General features: G+C 39.7%; 1 long non-coding RNA gene across 1 annotated transcript; it reads right to left on the bottom strand.

Moving 5' to 3' along the window:
- Nucleotides 1-582: 582 nt before the first annotated feature.
- On the bottom strand, nt 583-4,664 carry LOC127625843 (uncharacterized). Its single transcript, XR_007968379.1, has 3 exons — nt 4,617-4,664; nt 1,673-1,757; nt 583-635 (listed from the first exon to the last, which is right to left on the bottom strand). It is a non-coding gene; the product is annotated as an uncharacterized LOC127625843 (long non-coding RNA).
- Nucleotides 4,665-5,366: the final 702 nt, after the last annotated feature.

The following is a 5,366-nucleotide window of genomic DNA, read 5'->3' as shown; positions in this document are numbered from 1 at the left end:
GATCCAACCTCCCATCTGCCTTCTCCTGATTTCCCCACATCCCTAACAGCTTCATTGTCTTCCCTTTCCCCGATCACAAGCGTCACAGAATGTCACTGTTTCCTCAGACTCGCATTGACGCTCATCACAGATTTGACACACACAAATTCTTTAGCTAATTGCATTTATTTACAGTGTTATTTACACAATTACCACAGAAAAAGCTTTTAAAAGAAGACAATTAACAGATGAGGAGTTCAGAATTGTTTTTTTTTTATTCTGAAGATGTCTCAGACACTGCTTCATCACCTGCATATACAACACCAAAGGAGGTGGAGGAGGTAAACTCTTCCTGCTGGAGGGCTACAGCAATTTTACCCCTCCTGGAAATCAGGTTTTTTTTTAACCCTCAAAAGTCAGACCCCACCTACATCTCCTACAGAGGTCTGTCAGAGGAAAATTTTTGTAACAGAGGAGCTTGTTGATAAGATCAGGAAAGTGGGTTCTGACTAATATAATTTAGTTTATATTGTAGTTTTATGTGATGTACTCACTGGTTACACTGACATCCACCACTACGAGGGACTTGGGACCTCTTGGTCCGTTGTCATGTCCTTACTGGCCCCTTACTATTGATAGGGCACACCACTGATTCCCTGCAATTCAGAAACATCCTAATCAGTGCAATCGTGTCTCTGCCTTTGACAATCCTCTACGTCTGACAGCCAGGCATTTCCCCTCTGAAGTTCCTCAAATCACTTCCCAGGGCAGCAGGACCAGGCGGCACTGCAAGGTCTGTCTCTCCAGCACACGTAAGACAAAGGAGAGGCCCCTTAAAAAATACATGTCATTCATTATACCTCTTGATAAAGCAGAGCCAAGTGACATAGTACTTCACATCATGCAGACTCAGGATATTTACAACTTGTAAGTAAATAACACTCCTTTCAGCTTGTTTTTGTTCCATAAAAATAACCCTCCATGGATGAATCAGTGATAAAGTGGAAGGGTAAGCTGGCATTTTATCAATTTACACCTGCAAAAAGAAACAGATTTCACAGTATTTTGTGTGTGTGTGTGCGTGTGTGTGTGTGTGTGTGTGTGTGTGTGTGTGTGTGTGTGTGCGTGTGTGCGTGTATTTATCACTTTGTGGGTACCAAATGTCCCCATAAGGATAGTAAAACCCGAAATTTTTGACCTTGTGGGGACATTTTGTCGGTCCCCATGAGGAAAACAGCTTATAAATCATACTAAATTATGTTTTTTGAAAATGGAAAAATGCAGAAAGTTTTCTGTGAGGGTTAGGTTTAGGGGTAGGGTTAGGATTAGGGGATAGAATATAAAGTTTGTACAGTATAAAAACCATTATGTCTATGGAAAGTCCCCATAAAACATGGAAACACAACATGTGTGTGTGTGTGTGTGTGTGTGTGTGTGTGTGTGTGTGTGTGTGTGTAGACTTAGTATTTGTAGTATTTAGTATTTCGGATCCACCATTGACATTGACCATTATGAGAGGCTTGAGATCTCTGTCTATTGTAATGACCTTATGTGAGGAAGGATACAGTCCCACATTCTCACAGCAATGTTACATGGCTGGTGGTACTGTGGGGGCAAATAGGATGAGAATGACCATGATCACCTGCGAAATGACCAAAGATATAGTAGAGCAGTAAAGTAGTAAGCTACTCACCAAATTCATGAGAGCTGTGCAACACTCCCCTTTGTGTTAGCCCATATGTTTTTGTGGAGTTCCACATCCTGAAGCCTTATTGAGACTGCAAAAGAGAAGACCATATTATTATTTATTCATATTATTTACTTACCAACATAATATTTTATTGTTATTAATACATTTTATTTAAAAAAATGTCATTTAATATACTTCAATTGTTTCTAAAAAATTATTTCCCATTATTTTAATGACACTGAATTGAAACATGTCTCTAACAAAGCAATGCTGTATGATAACACTGAATATGCCTTTGTCTCTAACAAAGAAGCACTGGAGTTTGCGCTTCATGGTTCATGCTATGATATGAGCAGCTAATCCTGAATAAAGGCAAAGTCTGGCTTCATTGCTGTAATATTATGTTCAATACTATTATCAATACCAATGCAATCCTACCATAACTTTAGCTGAAATATATTTCCTTTTAAAAAATCCTAAAACAATAACTTTTCATCAAAGTAAGCATGAGTGTACATAACAAAATAAACAGTAAGAAATGTGCTGAACAGAGCATTGTCAAATAGTTTACAAAGGCAGTGAAAGGGCATGATGGCATTGTAACATACGACAAAACAAATGTCATAACGAATTAAAAGATTGTATATGTAGTGCAAACATCTTAAGTCATGTGTCAATTATAGTCTATGCATGTTTTTGAAGGTTTTGAAGAGAAAATGAAGATTAACATTTACTCAACTATGTGTAGACCTGTGTGTGTCGACGGTAAAACCCAATGAACAAGCGAAATGCAAGGCTCAGTAAAGTGAAAATAATGGCAACATAAAGGGTTAATATGATTATTATAGCTTATAGATATTTAAAATTGTTAGAGGTTTGGAATTTAAAATAAAACTAAATATGTCCTAGTTTACTCACCTACACTCTGTCCTCCTGGTGCGCCAGCTGTGAAGTGTCATGTGACTACAAAATGCCTTGTGATTGTCATGTGACTACAAAATGCCTTGATGTGCCAGAATGGAATTTAGACATTTACATGTTGTTCCATTTAATTTCAAGTGCAAAAAAACTCATACCGGGGGGTGACAATGAAACGTATGAGCAAAATGGATAATGGCAACTCACAGATTGACTAATGGAATATGCGGAGGAAGATACTGAAAACTCTGGAGAGCTGTAGTCAGTCAGTACTGGCTAGATACAGATAAGACAAGGTATCAGTTTATTCAGCAACTGAGTAAATGGACTTAGCAACTACAGATGGACTGACAGTGATAATGATCAAAATGACCAAGCAGTAGAAAAACATGTAAAATGTAATTCAAATAAGTCCTGTTAAGAAAGCGACAGGGCAAAAGCAAGCAATCACTAAGACAAATGATGACAAGAGAGAGAGAGAGAGAGAGAGAGAGAGAGAGAGAGAGAGGGTCCACAGCACACCCAAGAACAGAGAAAGATGGGGCAATGGCACGATCAATAAACTTAAATTGCATTCTTTGGAAGAAATGATCCATGTCACTTTGTACATCACTGATGCCTTCCATCCTTTTCTTATCTTATCTCCATCACATGACCTCTGACCACCAATCAGGGCACACAGTGACTAAGTAAAAATTAATTGAAGAATATAAAAGATGCAAAAGTTTTTCACATTGTAAATAAACACAAACACACACACATAAAGTGTGATAGTATAACAAGGGTGCAAAAAAAGGTAAAGATCCAGAAACAAGACACACTCACAAACACACAAACACACACACACACATAAAAAAGTAATACTTGCACAATATTCCATGGGGAGCCTGGCTGTAAGACAGTGATAAATATCACCTACAACCTTCCTTTAAAAAATAAATAAACACATAAAAAATTCAGATTTGCTAAACCACACATCCCACAAAATATAAGGACATTTCTGAAATTATGTTTACAAATTCAAGCAGAGAACCACTGATTTCACTGAGAGAAAGCAGGAGCAAGTGAGGTGAGACAGCTTAATAAGGCTATGAGGGGAAAATAAGAAAAAATTATAGTAGGAATTAGAAAGTGGGAGGAAAGCCTTTCAGCCTGGTTATGTCTCTCAGTTTGATAGTAAACAGAGAGAGAGAGAGAGAGAGAGAGAGAGAGAGAGAGCAATGAACAATCTCTCTTCCCCTCAGATCTTCACTATTAATACATGTGCATCTCTAATGGAGATTAATGTTCACTAGTAAAAGAGCAGGGGGGTAATACAGAGAGAGAGACAGTGAGAAAAAGAGATAGAGGGAGGGAGAGAGAGTGGTACTAGAAAAGTGGCTGGATATACAGAAGGATGAAAGATAGATGGAGGGAATTAGCAAAAATTGTTGTGGGAGTGAAAGAGAGGGAACATTGCTGCGGAGGATGAAAAGCACAAGTATTTCTATCTAACGTGATGAAAGACAAACGACAAACCAGCACCAAAAATGGATGCACTCTATATCATACAAGACATTTTGAAGGGCAGGTGCTCTAAACCTTTTTGAGGGGCAGTCACTTCAAAAATGTGTGTGTGTGTCTGTTGGGGTGGTTTTTTTACAACATCTGGTTTACATTCACTGGTTCAAAGAACTTAATTGTGGGTAAGAAATAAACCCGTAATACAGTTGTGCATTCTTCTGTTCAACACAATACTGTCATGCTTCCAATGGGCTCTTCCTTTCCATCCACATTCAAATCGCTCTTCCCGATGTTCTAAACACCTGCACAAAATTTCACCAGCAATCAAGGACAGGTTAAATGCTCGCCACAGCCACACAGTCGGTGTCTATTCTCCATTAGGATTACACAGACTGCTCCTCTAAAGTGGTGTTATATTATCCTCATGCTCTCACCACCCATGTAAATCTTTCATAAGCGATTGTCTTCAACTAACTTCATTACTCTGTGCCAGTTAAGTTCGTATTCTACTCACCTGTTTAATTACCTGTATTTCAGTAAAGTTCCTGCATCTGGGTTTCACCATCCATCTGTGTGTGTTGCCTTCCTATCAGAAGTCTAGACCGCTATCATGGACCAAGAGGGAGCAGATTTTCATCTCACCTCTGATGATACAGATATGCTGGTTAATCAGTTTTGTCGAGCCCTCACCACAACTTCATCTGCATCCACTTCAATCTCCCATACTACTAACCCACGAGACTCTGCTGGTGCACAGCCTTCAGCCACTGCTCCGCTTCCTACTTCCTCTTTTCAGCTGGTCCCTTGGTCTCTCCAGCGACCTACTCTGGTTTGGAGGAGGAATGCAATGGCTTTCAACTCCAGTGCGCACTCATGATGGAGATGCAGCCCCACAGATTCCCTACTGAGAGAAATAAAATAGCGTTTATCATCTCCCTCCTCACCGGGCGATCTTTGCAATGGGCCACCAGCATATGGGAGCAGGATGGATCTGTCACTCAATCCCTCAAAGCATTCATCACGTATTTCAAAGAGGTCTTTGGACATGCCAATGGAGATTCCCATGCCAACAAACAGCTCTATCGCCTTCGACAGTGTAAGTGGTCAATATCCGATTATGCCAACTAGTTCAGAACCTTAGCGGCAGCTAGTGAGTGGAATGAACCAGCCCTCCTTACCACTTATCATCTGGGACTCGAACCGTCTTTGAGGCTGCAACTCTCGGCTTATGACGACACAATGGGGTTAGAATGATTTATTCAAATTTCCATAAGAG

The sequence above is a fragment of the Xyrauchen texanus genome, chromosome 1 (assembly GCF_025860055.1).
Source record: "Xyrauchen texanus isolate HMW12.3.18 chromosome 1, RBS_HiC_50CHRs, whole genome shotgun sequence".
NCBI lineage: Eukaryota > Metazoa > Chordata > Actinopteri > Cypriniformes > Catostomidae > Xyrauchen > Xyrauchen texanus.
Note: the sequence above shows the minus strand (reverse complement) of the source record. Positions and strands in the feature narration are given on the sequence as shown.